The sequence below is a fragment of the Schistocerca americana genome, chromosome X, assembly GCF_021461395.2.
Source record: "Schistocerca americana isolate TAMUIC-IGC-003095 chromosome X, iqSchAmer2.1, whole genome shotgun sequence".
In the NCBI taxonomy this organism is placed as follows: Eukaryota; Metazoa; Arthropoda; class Insecta; order Orthoptera; family Acrididae; genus Schistocerca; species Schistocerca americana.
In genome coordinates, this window is record NC_060130.1 from 200,832,299 (window position 1) to 200,848,856 (window position 16,558).

The following is a 16,558-nucleotide window of genomic DNA, read 5'->3' on the forward strand; positions in this document are numbered from 1 at the left end:
TTCAGATGATAACGGGTATTCGTTGGACAAATATAATATATTAGACCTGACATGTGATTACATTTTCACGTAATTTGAGTGCATAGATCCTGAGAAATCAGTGCCCAGACCAACCACCTCTGGCCGTAATAACGGCCTTGATACGCCTGGGCATTGAGTCAAACACAGCCTGGATGGCGTGTACAGGTACAGCTGCCCATGCAGCTTCAACACGATACCACAGTTTATCAAGAGTAGTGACTAGCGTATTGTAAAGAGCTAGTTGCTCGGCCACCATTGACCAGACGTTTTCAATTGGTGAGAGATCTGGAGAATGTGTTGGCCAGGGCAGCAGTCGAACATTTTCTATATCCATAAAAGGCCGTACAGGACCTGCAACATGCGGTCGTGCATTATCCTGCTGAAATGTAGGGTTTCGCAGGGATCGAATGAAGGGTAGAGCTACGGGTCGTAACACATCTCAAATGCAATGTCCACTGTTCAAAGTGCCATCAATGCGAACAAGAAGTGACCGAGACGTGTAACCAATGGCACCCCATACCATCATTCCGGGTGATACGCCAGTATGGCGATGACGAATGCACGCTTCCAATGTGCGTTCACAACGATGTCGCCAAACACGGATGCGACCATCATGATGCTGTAAACAGAACCTGGATTCATCCGAAAAAATGACGTTTAGCCATTCGTGCACCCAGGTTCGTCGTTGGGTACACCATCTCAGGCGCTCCTGTCTGTGATGCAGCGTCAAGGGTAACCGCAGCCATGGTCTCAGAGCTGATAGTCCATGCTGCTGCAAACGTCGTCTAAGTGTTCGTACAGATGGTTGTTGTCTTGGAAACGTCCCCATCTGTTGACGCAGGGATCGAGTCGTATCTGCACGATCCGTTACAGCCATGCGGATAAGATGCCTGTCATCTCGACTGCTAGTGATACGAGGCCTTTGGGATCCAGCACGGCGTTCCGTATTACCCTCCTGAACCCCACGATTCTATATTCTGCTAACAGTCATTGGATCTCGAGCAACGCGAGCAACAATGTCGCGACACGATAAACCGCATCGCGATAGGCTACAATCCGAGCTTTATAAAAGTCGGAAAAGTGGTGGTACGCATTTCTCCTCCTTACACGAGGCATCACAACAACGTTTCACCAGGCAACGCCGGTCAACTGCTGCATGTGTATGAGAAATCGGTTGGAATCTTTCCTCATGTCAGCACGTTGTTGGTGTCGCCACCGGGGCCAACCTTGTGTGAATGCCCTGAGAAGCTAATCATTTGCATATCGCAGCATCTTTATCCTGTCGGTTAAATTTCGCGTCTGTAGCACGTCATCTTCGTGGTGTAGCAATTTTAATGGCCAGTAGAGTAGACAACTTTCGTTACTGGTGAATGATGCCCTCATTTCTTGAGATGAGAAATGGACAGTTGCTAGGTGACTTTTTCCATGCTAATGATGATGTTCTGACGCCGTGATTATGTCGGTGCCCTATGACATTTGGTGCACAGAGGTACTCACATAACGCAATGGTACGGAGGTGGTTCTGCATAGGGTTGCTGTCCAGCATTGAATCTGCGAGTGATTTTCTATACTGTGGCCCGTCTATCTGTTGCTACAATCTGCGACAGTCGACAGTGACACTTCCATCACTAGACTGTTGGATGTAGTCGTTGACTGTTGTAGCTCACAGTACGCCCTTGACACCGCGGCAAACCGGTCAGTGTGGCCGTGCGGTTCTAGGCGCTTCAGTCGGGAACCGCGGGACCGCTACGGTCGCAGGCTCGAATCCTGCCTCGGGCATGGATGTGTGTGATGTCCTTAGGTTAGTTCGGTTTAAGTAGTTCTATGTTCTAGGGGAATGTTGACCACAGATGTTAAGTCCCATAGTGCTCAGAGCCATTTGAACCATTTTTTTGAACACCGCGGCAAGAAAAATTCTCCGTGCCTGCATCTTGGAGATGGTGTTCCCCTGCATTGGGAATCAGAAACCCGGTCGAGATCAAGTATACTGATATGGTGCATCTTGCGGCGAAGTCGGCCGTATAAGGTCAGATGACCTCCTATTCACTTAAGACGCCGAAGTAACGCATTCGTTGTGGCACCGATAGAGCTCTCTCCATCACATGGGCTATCTCAGACCCAGTCGTTCTTAAGTGCTGATACCACTACTTGGGTCTTACAGCAAAGATAAACAGCATGTGCGAAATGTGACAGACATGCATATATAGTGGAAATTTAAGTCTGTATATCTGTTTGATGTGATAACTAATGGCACAGCCATCTGGAGAGCATTATCGAGTGTTCAGTTAGTGTGGAGGAAGTGAAAACACAAAATATAAAAATTACTAAACGGGTACTACGAGGGTTGACTGAAAAATAATGCCTCCACCTTCGTAACTCTTCAACAATTGGCAGCATTGGTATGCGGCAGAAACTGGCTTGTTCCGTAGCCTCTTCTCTACAGCTCTAGTTGGCGGGAAGCCTTAGCATTGAACGGTTGTGTTGTTACAGTGTAAAGTATGGAACCCTGCGCAGACGGTTGGTCAATGCGATCTAAGCAACGTGCAGTCATTGAATTCTTGACAGCAGAAGGTGTCACCCCAAAGGAGAATCATCAGAGAATGAAAGCAGTGTTGATGTGAGTGCTGTGCGTCGTTGGGCGACCAAGTTTAAAGATGCTGAGGCAGGAACATCTCAACTGCGTGACAAACAAAGAGTTGGACGTTCTATAACAGCGACCACCGAGTTTTGCAAGTAAAATGTTGACAGTATGATTCACGACGATCGTCGTATCACTCAGAGAGAAACTGCAAGCACAATCGGCAGTTCACAAGAACGTGTGGGTCACATTATTGCTTTGCCTGGCTATCGGAAGATCTGTGCACGATGTGTACCCCGGATGCTGACTCCTGAAATGACAGCGGACAAACTAGAAATTTGCCAGGAACTCCTCTCGCGTTACGAGAATGAAGGTGACGCCTTTCTCCATTCATTGTGACAGGAGACGAAACGTGGGTACACCATTACGACCCGGCCACGAAACGTCAGTCTGTTGAATATTGACACAAAGACTCGCGCCAGAAAAAGAAATTCAAGACGCAGCCCTCAACTGGAAAAATTCATAGCTACAGAGTTCTGGGACGCAGATGGTGTTATCCATGTTGATTTCCTTGAACGTGGAACAATAATAAATTCGGGACGTTACATAAAAACGCTGCGAACTCTGAAACGACAGCTAACAAGGGTCCAAAATGAAAAGGGAAAAGTTTTCCTGCAGCATGACAATGCCAAATCACACTTCACGTGCCACCACAGCAGAACTTCAGAGACCAAATCTCACCACCGTACGGCATCTTCCATGCGTCCAGATTTAGCACCTTCTGACTTCTATCTGTTCCGATAATGAAAGATGATCTGCGGGGACATCATTATGCTTCTGATGAAGACGTTGAGAGAACTGTGAGACTGTGGTTGCGGAAACAGAGTGTCGACTTCTTCCGTGGCGGCGTCGGAAAACTTTTTCATCGTTGGCAGAAACGTATCCAATTGGCTGGTGATTATGTGGAAAAGTGAATATTGTTAAATAAGGATCACATTCTAAGGATTATATCAGCGTTTGATTGATAAATATTCCCATCCAAACCCGATTAACGAAGGTGGAGGCATTACTTTTCATTCAACCCTCGTATATGCAGATGTGAAGAAACTTTACAAGGCACAGAAGCCATAGAACTTTTCTTAATATTTCACCTTTGTTGTCAAGTAATTGGTCTCTATACTAAATTAATGGACAAGGACGCTTACACAGAAAAAAGGAGAGAGCATGGTTTAACGTCCTGTCGACTACGAGGTTATTGTAAATGGAGCACAAGGTGGGACTGGGAAAGCACGATATAGGAAATTGGCAGTGTCTTTCTCAGTGAAACCATAGCGGGATTTGGCATAAACCATTTAGGGAAGTCACGAGAATCTGAAATCTGGGTGGTAGGACTGGGGATTTGAACCGCCATTCTGTCGAATGCGAGTCCAGTGTCTTGGCATTGCGCCAGCTCACTCGGTGAAAGCTATACAGTGCAATGAAATTGTCATTATGTATATCGTCCTGTGATTATAATCATGTGCAGTGCACTCCATGTATAATACGCGTATAAAACGTCATGCATACGGAACCACCACTACGACGTGTCTATTTTAGATGTTAGACAACTTTGTTTCAGTTTCTTTTATTTTTTACGATTTTGGAGGTTGTAGAAGGTATTCCTGCTACAGCGACAGATATGTAGTCCGTCCCCGGTAGCTGAGGGGTCGCCAGCACGGTAGCTCAGCGTGTTCGGGTAGAGAGGCGCTAGCTCTCTGTAATAAAAAAAACTGAGTAACGAAATCAAGGATCAACTTGAACGAATGTCCGGTGACGTCCGCCCAGAGCAAACGCAACGATCCATACCAAAAAAAAAAAAAGAAAAAAAAAAAGTGGTGAGCGCGAGAGAATGTCAGTCCTAATAGCCCGGGTTCGATTTCCGGCTGCGTCGGAGATTTTCTCCGCTCAGGAACTGGGTGTTGTGTTGCCCTAATCATCATCATTTCATCCCCATCGATGCGCAAGTCGCCGAAGTGGCGTCAAATCGAAAGACCTGCACCAGGCGAACGGTCTACCCGACGGGAGGCCCTCACCACACGACATTAACATTTTTAGCAGATATGTATTTATTTTATACTGTTTGCATAATTTGTGAAGTTGTTCTAGTAGTGATGCCTTGTGTGTGGCTGTAAATAGCAAAGGCTGTGAAACCTTAACAAGAGCTCATATTCAAAAATAAGAAACATAAAAGGTCCCATATAACATGAAACCTCTACATTTGTGCTGCAGGAATACGTTCCCAGCGTGAAGTGACGAGAATTCCCTGCATTGTATAACAAACGTTATGGCGTCTTTTTCTGAAAGTTTATCAATAGCTGATTTAGGTAATTTCATTTCGAGTAACGCTAGGTTTCCAGTTTCGTGAGGGCAAATATTCTGACCTTGTATGGTCAAACAGAACAAATGCAGTTCTTAATCATTTTTTAAGTAAAGTTGATTTTAAAATTCGGTTTGTTTTATTACGTTTCTGCCGAATTACTTGAGCATTAAACAAATTGAATTTTGCTGGATTATTTAAGTAACGCTGCTTACACTGCAAAGTTGAGACTTGAGGGCAGAAATAAATTACCTTAATACTGATAAATACAGCTCACAAAACAGCGACTGAGAGAAAAAATAAAATGAAAAAGCAAGTGAAAACAAAAGTAAACGCTGTATGCATCCAGTGATAGACAACGCACCAGAATCTGGAGGAGAAGAGGTAAAATAAAAGCTCTCATCTTCACATTTGGATGTGCAGTTTTGCTAAAAAATTAAAGAAGAATTGACGGAGTTCTCCGAAATACGGGTTTACATCGCCAAATGTGTGCCTTTCAAAATAAAATTATATTCCTGTATCACGTCAGGTTTCATTTTCTATCTGGAGAAGAGTTGCTAGTTACCGAAACGATTCAAAGTTGTGGTGCAGTGTATCAGCAGTCACGTAATAACCACGGAAATCTACTGTGCACTCAATTCCACAGACGTTAAATGAGAACTGCGCAGAAGCTGAAACAAATTATTGGTGTCTGATGACACAGAGATGGGTGCCGCCCTAGTTTTATCAGAAGAGAAGAATTTCGTATTAATCCTGCGAATATAGTTCTGCCTTCGGTATTTCGCATCAGGAGATACGATTTCAGTTCTATCTTTTTCGTTTTTTACCAATGTCGTATCAGTTTCTCTGTCTACGTTTCTGAAAGTAATTTTTCCCATCCTCCGCCAGGGGGTAGGGCAGATTCCGCCTGCGAAACGTTGCTAGAAACCTAATAACGTCTCATCGAGTCGATACGCGGTTTTTTATCAGTCGCAAGCTCATAGTTCCTTTCATGAGAGGAAAAATGCATCAAATGAAGCATCCTTTGTAAGAGAACAAGCTGAGGGTAGTTACGAATTCTTGCTGCACCGTAATATCGGCATCACAGTGGCTCGCAAGCCAATAAATAAATAGCTTACCGGTTTTTCGTGTTTGGTTCCTGTAGTTACTCTGTTTATAGGGTAGCTACTAGGAGACCTTCGGTAAGGATACCGTGATTAATAGCTGCCTCACTCAGTTATTTAAGAAAAAATACTAAAAAATTGAAATTTACACCATCAAACCGATTTCCTCTTCAGCAATATCTCTGTTGAAAAATGATTTTCTTGCGAAGCTAACCTGCCCACTGATCGCTGACATCACAGTGTGGGCACACCTTCCTTTTTCTCAGATCACGTGCACACACACAGTCTCTACTTGCTCCATCATTTATTACCCTTTCTCTACCCTTTTCATTTATCTTCGATCCAAAACTTCTGTACTACTAGAAATAATCGTCACTTTCAGAGTTCAAGCCGTCATATTAATGTTCACCAACAGGTGTCCGGATACATTTGATCACACAGTGTATCTTGCAGCCATCTATTTAAGCAACTGAAATACACTCCTGGAAATGGGAAAAAGAACACATTGACACCGGTGTGTCAGACCCACCATACTTGCTCCGGACACTGCGAGAGGGCTGTACAAGCAATGATCACACGCACGGCACAGCGGACACACCAGGAACCGCGGTGTTGGCCGTCGAATGGCGCTAGCTGCGCAGCATTTGTGCACCGCCGCCGTCAGTGTCAGCCAGTTTGCCGTGGCATACGGAGCTCCATCGCAGTCTTTAACACTGGTAGCATGCCGCGACAGCGTGGACGTGAACCGTATGTGCAGTTGACGGACTTTGAGCGAGGGCGTATAGTGGGCATGCGGGAGGCCGGGTGGACGTACCGCCGAATTGCTCAACACGTGGGGCGTGAGGTCTCCACAGTACATCGATGTTGTCGCCAGTGGTCGGCGGAAGGTGCACGTGCCCGTCGACCTGGGATCGGACCGCAGCGACGCACGGATGCACGCCAAGACCGTAGGATCCTACGCAGTGCCGTAGGGGACCGCACCGCCACTTCCCAGCAAATTAGGGACACTGTTGCTCCTGGGGTATCGGCGAGGACCATTCGCAACCGTCTCCATGAAGCTGGGCTACGGTCCCGCACACCGTTAGGCCGTCTTCCGCTCACGCCCCAACATCGTGCAGCCCGCCTCCAGTGGTGTCGCGACAGGCGTGAATGGAGGGACGAATGGAGACGTGTCGTCTTCAGCGATGAGAGTCGCTTCTGCAGGTGAGCGCCACAATCAGGACTGCATACGACCGAGGCACACAGGGCCAACACCCGGCATCATGGTGTGGGGAGCGATCTCCTACACTGGCCGTACACCACTGGTGATCGTCGAGGGGACACTGAATAGTGCACGGTACATCCAAACCGTCATCGAACCCATCGTTCTACCATTCCTAGACCGGCAAGGGAACTTGCTGTTCCAACAGGACAATGCACGTCCGCATGTATCCCATGCCACCCAACGTGCTCTAGAAGGTGTAAGTCAACTACCCTGGCCAGCAAGATCTCCGGATCTGTCCCCCATTGAGCATGTTTGAGACTGGATGAAGCGTCGTCTCACGCGGTCTGCACGTCCAGCACGAACGCTGGTCCAACTGAGGCGCCAGGTGGAAATGGCATGGCAAGCCGTTCCACAGGACTACATCCAGCATCTCTACGATCGTCTCCATGGGAGAATAGCAGCCTGCATTGCTGCGAAAGGTAGATATACACTGTACTAGTGCCGACATTGTGCATGCTCTGTTGCCTGTGTCTATGTGCCTGTGGTTCTGTCAGTGTGATCATGTGATGTATCTGACCCCAGGAATGTGTCAATAAAGTTTCCGCTTCCTGGGACAATGAATTCACGGTGTTCTTATTTCAATTTCCAGGAGCGTATTAACTGCAGTCTGGTAATAAATGTATTTGCTAGTAACATTTATAGTTAACCAGTTAACCGAATTTGAGTGTAACACTGAATTTCGCAAGTATGGTATTATAAGGTTTTGCATCACCTCGGTTCCCAGAACTCCTGAAGATAGACGTTCACTGTGGATATTGCATCACAGACACAGTCCCTTTTATTGTTCAGAGATGTCACTAAACCCGCCCAAAGATGAAAACAACCATGCATGAGCAACACCTATTAGATGGAGGAGATGCAACAGCCGATCAGTTTCCAGTCATTCCACCAGGAAGGAGGTACACAGCTCGTGCTGTCTGTAGTTCAACCATGCCTAGACGGTAAATACCGCGGTTCGGTCACGTCCGCAGTGTTACTTTGTGCCAGGAAGGGCTCTCAACTAGGGAAGTGTCCATGCGTCTCTGAGTGAACCAAAGTGATGTTGTTCGGACATGGAGGAGATAGAGAGAGAGAGACAGAAACTGTCGATGACATGCCTCGCTCAGGCCACCCAAGGGTTACTACTGCAGTGGATGACTGTTACCTACGGATTACAGCTCGGAGGAACCCTGACAGCAACGCCACCATGTTGAATGCTTTTCGTGAAGCCACAGGACGTCGTGTTACGACTCAAACTGTGCGCTGTAGGCTGCATGACGCGCAACTTCACTCCCGACGTCCACGACAAGGTCCATCTTTGCAACACCACGCAGCGCGGTGCAGATGGGCCCAACAACTTGCCGAATGGACCGCTCAGGATTGGCATCACGTTCTCTTCATCGGTGAGTGTCGCATATGCCTTCAACCAGACAATCGTCGGAGACGTGTTTGGAGGCAACCTGGTCAGGCTGAACGCCTTGGACACACTGTCCAGCGAGTGCAGCAAGGTGGAGGTTCCCTGCTGTTTTGGGGTGGCATTATGTGGGACCAATGCACGCCGCTGGTGGTCATGGAAGACGTCGTAAGTGTTGTACAATACATGAATGTCATCCTCCGACCGATAGTGCAACCATATCGGCAGTATATTGGCCAGGCACTCGTCTTCAAGGACAACAATTCGCACCCCCATGGTGAACATCTTGTGAATGACTTCCTTCAGGATAACGACATCGCTCGACTATAGTGGCCAGCATGTTCTCCACACATGAACCCTATCGAACATGCCTGGGATAGGTTGAAAGGGGCTGTTTATGGGCGACGTGACCCACCAACCACTCTGAGGGATCCACGCCGAATCGCCGTTGAGGAGTGGGACAATCTGGACCAACAGTGCCTTGACGAACTTGTGGGTAGCATGCCACGACCAATACTGGCATGCATCAATGAAACAGGATGTGCTACTGGGTATTAGAGGTACTGGTGTCTACAGCAAACTGGACCACCACCTCTGACGGTCTCGCTGTAGGGTGGTACAACATGCAATGTGTTGTTTTCATGAGCAAGCGAAAGGGCGGAATTGATGTTTGCGTTGATCTTTATTCCAATTTTCTGTACAAGTTCCGGAACTCTGGGAACCGATGTAATGCAAAACTTTTTTGATGTGTGTTGATGCTTCGTTAGACTGTCTGTTTTTTTTTTCTTTAGAGTTTAAATTCTCGGTTGTTCTTTACTCTGATGAAAGTTTCAAAATAACGAGGAAATTCTGTAGTGATGGTTATTTCGCAGAAAAATTGTGGAAGGTATTTCATTTTACGCAGGGTCGACATTTATAGGAGGTGTGAGATAAGTTAATATACGTGTCAGATGTATCGCTATGGAGCTCCGACCTCTGCAATTTGGTCATCTGTATTTGGCGGCAGTGCTGTAGTTATTCTTTTTCATATCGTTGGATGTCACAAAATAATTGGCGGTGGGGAGCGAGAGAGCGAGAGAGCGAGAGAGCGAGAGAGCGAGATGTGAATTGTATCCTGAACGTAAAGGAACAACTGTATAGATGCCGTTCTAAATTGGTAATTCAGTCATCTGAAAGGAATGTAATGCCGTCGTGCGTAACAGTTTATAATTTGAACACAAGGCAAACTACGCCGATTTCGTTCACAATATTAAAAGAAAATGGAATGCGCCTGTTTTTGTAGAAACAAGACTGCAGTCATGGACTGTGCGGCTGGTCCCGGCGGAGGTTCGAGTCCTCCCTCGGGCATGGATGTGTGTGTTGGTCCTTAGGATGATTTAGGTTAAGTAGTGTGTAAGCTTAGGGGCTGATGACCTTAGCAGTTAAGTCCCATAAGGTTTCACACACATTTGAACCAAGACTGCTTTTTATTGTCATCGCAATTGTGTTGTTTTTTAAATGGATATCCGCTTATAAGCGGTGCACACTCCGTCTTCGGGCCACGAGTGGCTTACCGGGACCATCCGACCGCCGTGTCATCCTCAGTGGAAGATGCGGTTTGGAGGGACGTGGGGTCAACACAGCGCTCTCCCGGTCGTTATGATGGTATTCTTGACCGAAGCCGCTACTATTCGGTCGAGTAGCTCCTCAATTGGCATCACGAGGCTGAGTGCACCCTGAAAAATGGCAACAGCGCATGGCGGCCTGGATGGTCACCCATCCAAGTACCGACCACGCCCGACAGCGTTTAACTTCGGTGATCTCACGGGAACCGGTGTATCCACTGCGGCAAGGCCGTTGCCCTTATAAGCGGTGCACTGACGTTAATCACAACTATTACACTGAAAATGTTTCCCGCAGAATGGGGGCCGCTAGTCGAAGCAGTCGGTCATGGCAGGGGCAGTGCCGCCGCAGCCGCACTTTTAGACAAACAACACGTGATCAGGATAGCATGGATCCATCCCTAAGGTGAGGAGAGGGAGGGATGATGAGTAGTAGCAAGGGAGGAGTAAACGTAAATGTCGTGTGATCAGGACCTCCCGTCGGGTAGACCGTTGGCCGGGTGCAAGTCTTTCGACTGACGCATGTTTGGCAAGTTGCACGTCGATGAAGATGAAATGATGATGATGATAAGAACAACACAAAACCCAGTTCCTGAGCAGAGAAAATCTTCGACTCAGCCGGGAATCGAACCCGTGCCCTTAGGATTCACATTCTGTCGCGCTGACCAATCAGCTACCGGGGGCGGACGGAAGGGAGGTAAGACTGGCTCTAAGCTGGTTACTTTTTGACTGCACATTGAAGAAAACACACACACAGCTGCCGCCCCTCTCTCCTGGAGTGATCTTTCGGGGGTCAGTTTTTGTGGTAGTTGTGTTATTACAATGATTTTTCTCTATTCCCAGTTCACGTGAAGCATTAAGTGTGCTGGTTTTTTCACGACAATGTCTATGTGTAATTAGAACAGTGTAGCATTTCCCATTGTGTTAGCATGTATTGGCTTTTCTAACACTTCAGTGATGGTCTGCTGCCCTATACCTCCTTACTGTGTATCAGTGTACAGCATACTCTGCAGTTATTCCGAGGTGACCTCTTAGGGGAAGTGGAATAGGTTGAAGTTGCCAAGAAATAAAAAGAGCAACGTTTATATGTAATTCAAACACCAGGGCTGCAGGATGAATGTCGATCAATGCTGCGGGAGGCGTCTGTAGTGAACTCCGACATTAGACAGTGATAAATACAGTCCTCGGATGTATTCTTACATGTAATACACTTATTAAATTCCTCTCCAACAACATCTCGTCACTTGAACACGTTTCACGCCAAAAATAAAGATAGTACCTTCCACTCCAGTCTTTCTCCCACCGGTTCACAAGTTGAGCAGAGAGATATATTTTGACTTGTAGGTCAAGACCTCATCGTATGTAGCGTTTATTTTGAGTACATCGAGTGTTGTATTTTTTTCCCGTCGTGATAACACCAGTTGTATGACATCTTTAATGTTTGGGTGGTATTGCGAATTTAGGCACTCCTTGAGTGGCGTTATGCATAAAGATGTGTAATTGGGCCCAAAATTTATGATTATTTACTTAATTAGGACTGATGTTTACTTCCGTTCCCCACTAAAAGTAAATAAAGCGCAGTAACCTAACCTTTCCTTCCTCTTCTGCAGCTGGACAGTCTTGTATAATGGCTGCATTTTAGAAATATGCAAACTCGTTCATCCTTGGGAACTAGTTCACTGGTGATCGCTCTTTTTTTGGGAACTGTTCATTTTTACTCGTTCACCGTTCATTTGTGCTTGATACATGGTTCTTATGAAAAATTGAAAATTAGTAGCATAGGGACTGAACATGGAAGGCCGGCCTGAGTGGCCGAGCGGTTCTAGGCGCTACAGTCTGGAACCGCGCGACTGCTACGGTCGCAGGCTCGAATCCTGCCTCGGGCATGGATGTGTGCGATGTCCTTAGGTTAGTTAGGTTTAAGTAGTTCTAAGTTCTAGGGGACTGGTGACCTCAGAAGTTAAGTCCCATAGTGCTCAGAGCCATTTGAACCATTTCTTTGAAGATGGAAGGCGCCAAGAGGGGGCACTTGCCCGCCGCTTTAGTACAGAGTTTTTATTCATTACAGTATTCTCACACACTTGTAATTTTCGTGGTTCTGCAAAACCTCTCGTTTAGCCAACTGTAGGGTTATGTGGCTGATCGCTGTGCAATAACATAAGGTGGCGCACAAAAAACCGGCCCCAAGTGCAGACTGCTCGCCAATTACGCACGGTTTGTTCAGCGCTACGAGCAGAATAGATAAACATGTAATTATTAGGCAGTGAAGAAACAACAAATAAGCTAATGCAAACAACTACTTCGAAACAACAGATGACGATTGGTGGGCGACAGTGAGCAGTCTAGTGCTGGGGGCCGATTTTTCGTGCGCCACCCTGTACCACTGAAATAATATTCTAGAAACTGTCATATTGTCTTTACAAAATGTGACACCAGATACTCGATTGTGGAGCGCGGACTTCATTCGGTTGTAAGTCGGTCTGCCTTTCATAAGAATGAACATGCTCTTTTACCCTGGATCAAAAAAAGACGGGAAATGGCCACTCGTGTGTGCTCTGGCGACTTCCTTTGCATGTCTAATAACAAAAATATCTTGCCTTTTTACAAGTATTTCTTGTGCTGTTTATCGAAATAGTGAAGTATGCTAATATGCCGTTTTGTTACCTGAAAATATGTATTACATACCACGTAATTTTTATGTAATTTACGTAATTATAAAATACGTTTTAATTACCGGTTATGGACGCTGAATAGAATACGAAAAGAACCAGAAGTTCAGAGTACCAAAAAAAAAGTTTGGAACAGATCTAGAATGGGCGTGCGCAGCGAACGAAACGAACAACTCGATACTGAACTATGAGCAGTCGGCATTGGAAATGCGACGAGTGGCCACCCGAAGAAGGACGAGTCCGCCCGACCGACCGAGACCGAGACAGACGGGAACGGGACCGAGGCTGGAACGAGACCGGCCGACGTGCCGCTGCGGGAACGAGACCGACCGTTTCCCTTGCCGGAAACTACACTCCTGGAAATTGAAATAAGAACACCGTGAATTCATTGTCCCAGGAAGGGGAAACTTTATTGACACATTCCTGGGGTCAGATACATCACATGTTCACACTGACAGAACCACAGGCACATAGACACAGGCAACAGAGCATGCACAATGTCGGCACTAGTACAGTGTATATCCACCTTTCGCAGCAATGCAGGCTGCTATTCTCCCATGGAGACGATCGTAGAGATGCTGGATGTAGTCCTGTGGAACGGCTTGCCATGCCATTTCCACCTGGCGCCTCAGTTGGACCAGCGTTCGTGCTGGACGTGCAGACCGCGTGAGACGACGCTTCATCCAGTCCCAAACATGCTCATTGGGGGACAGATCCGGAGATCTTGCTGGCCAGGGTAGTTGACTTACACCTTCTAGAGCACGTTGGGTGGCACGGGATACATGCGGACGTGCATTGTCCTGTTGGAACAGCAAGTTCCCTTGCCGGTCTAGGAATGGTAGAACGATGGGTTCGATGACGGTTTGGATGTACCGTGCACTATTCAGTGTCCCCTCGACGATCACCAGTGGTGTACGGCCAGTGTAGGAGATCGCTCCCCACACCATGATGCCGGGTGTTGGCCCTGTGTGCCTCGGTCGTATGCAGTCCTGATTGTGGCGCTCACCTGCACGGCGCCAAACACGCATACGACCATCATTGGCACCAAGGCAGAAGCTACTCTCATCGCTGAAGACGACACGTCTCCATTCGTCCCTCCATTCACGCCTGTCGCGACACCACTGGAGGCGGGCTGCACGATGTTGGGGCGTGAGCGGAAGACGGCCTAACGGTGTGCGGGACCGTAGCCCAGCTTCATGGAGACGGTTGCGAATGGTCCTCGCCGATACCCCAGGAGCAACAGTGTCCCTAATTTGCTGGGAAGTGGCGGTGCGGTCCCCTACGGCACTGCGTAGGATCCTACGGTCTTGGCGTGCATCCGTGCGTCGCTGCGGTCCGGTCCCAGGTCGACGGGCACGTGCACCTTCCGCCGACCACTGGCGACAACATCGATGTACTGTGGAGACCTCACGCCCCACGTGTTGAGCAATTCGGCGGTACGTCCACCCGGCCTCCCGCATGCCCACTATACGCCCTCGCTCAAAGTCCGTCAACTGCACATACGGTTCACGTCCACGCTGTCGCGGCATGCTACCAGTGTTAAAGACTGCGATGGAGCTCCGTATGCCACGGCAAACTGGCTGACACTGACGGCCGCGGTGCACAAATGCTGCGCAGCTAGCGCCATTCGACGGCCAACACCGCGGTTCCTGGTGTGTCCGCTGTGCCGTGCGTGTGATCATTGCTTGTACAGCCCTTTCGCAGTGTCCGGAGCAAGTATGGTGGGTCTGACACACCGGTGTCAATGTGTTCTTTTTTCCATTTCCAGGAGTGTATAAGTAGAAAGACGCGACCGAAGTGAACTATGAAAGACCGTTCCTTTGAATTCGTTCGTCGCTCGTTCCGTCCATCTTGCTGAACCGCTCCTTTGGACCCGTTAGTTCGCGAACGACCCCTCTTTAGTGCATTTGGGCTTTCCGTCCAGAAGGACAGGGATTCGAGTCCCAGATAGGGCACTCCCATTTTGAATTTCCTGTCAATTCCCCGGGGGGGGGGGGGGGGGGTCGTCAGCAAAGTCTTGGGACAAAGAAATTCCCGACATTTATGAAATTCCCAACACTTTTTGAATTTCCCACCAATAGGGCGGGTGATGGAGGGGGACTAGTGGGGGAAGGAGTGGGCACCCATGTGCTGGCTGTGGAAAACCCATAACATCATCAGGGGGTGGAGGGATTAACTTTAATAATTAATTTGATTATAATTTGAAATCAAAATTTGCGTCGAAGTCCCATTGCCCCACCAGTGACCTGCCCAGGAAAGGCAAGGGCCACGAGTTTGAGTTTCAGTCCGGCACACAGGTTTAATCTACCAGGAAATTTCCTATTAGCACACACCCCGCTGAAGACTGAAAATTTCATTCAGGCTTGGTGTTGTGTGACTGTTCTCGATTATTCTGGAACGCAGAAAACACTTGAAATAATTCGCTGAGGAGATTGAAACCAGAACTGGGAACTGCCACAACATAGAATACGTGAGAATAAGACGGAAGTCCCCGAGTTGCGTGCCAGCCGCCAGAAGATCAGGAATTCTCGTCTTGCACAAAGCCTTGGCGTGCCTACGAAACATCAGTCAGTCATTGGATGGGATTGCAAATTTAGCCTGAGTATGACAAAAAAAATTTAAAACAACGCAAAATGTCCAAGATTGGCGATCTTTTACAGAAGCTCAAAATTAAGAGCGGACTTCAACGAGAGATGCTTATATCAGTTTCTACAAAGATACTCTGTCTCGAAACGTAGCGGAAAATCCAGAGAGGTTCTGGTCGTGTGTAAGTATGCTAGCGTCAAGACACAATCGATGCCTTCTCTGCACGATAGCTGTGGAAATACTATAGACAGCACGGCTGCTGAAGCAGAGTTACTAAACACAGCCTTCCGAAATTCCTTCACTAAAGACGACGAAGTAAATATGGGTAACTTAGAAGCAGATATACTCGGAGTAGTGAAGCAACTTAAATCACTTAATAAAAGCAAGTCTTCCGGATCAGACTGTATACCAATTAGGTTCCTTTCAGAGTCCGCTGACACAACAGCTCCATACTTCACAATCATATACAACTGCTCGCCAGACGGAAGATCCGTACCCGAAGACTGGAAAGTTGCAAAGGTCACAAATATTCAAGAAAGGTAGTAGGAGTAATCCGCAAAATTACAGAACCATATCGTAAAAGTCAACATGCACCAGGATTTTGGGACATATATTTTATTCGAGCATTATGAATTACCTCGAATAGAACGGTCTATTGACACACAGCCAACACGGATTTAGAAAAAATTGTTCTTGTGAAACACAGCTAGCTCTTTACTCTCACACAGTGTTGACTGCTATTGACAAGGGATTTCAAATTGATTCCGTGTTTCTAGATTTCCAGAAGGCTTTTGACACAGTACCACACAAGTAGCTTGTAGTGAAATTGCATGCTTATGGGACATCGTCTCAGTTATGTGGATTCTCGATTCGCTGTTATAAAGGTCACAGTTCGTAGTAATTGACGGAAATTCGTTGGGTGAAACAGAAGTCATTTCTGGCGTTCAACAAGGTAGTGTTAGAAGTGCTCTGCTGATCCCTATCTGT

General features: G+C 47.3%; 1 pseudogene; it reads right to left on the reverse strand.

Annotated features, from left to right (window-relative positions):
* Positions 1-10,438: 10,438 nt before the first annotated feature.
* Positions 10,439-10,556, reverse strand: LOC124557062 (annotated as a pseudogene).
* Positions 10,557-16,558: the final 6,002 nt, after the last annotated feature.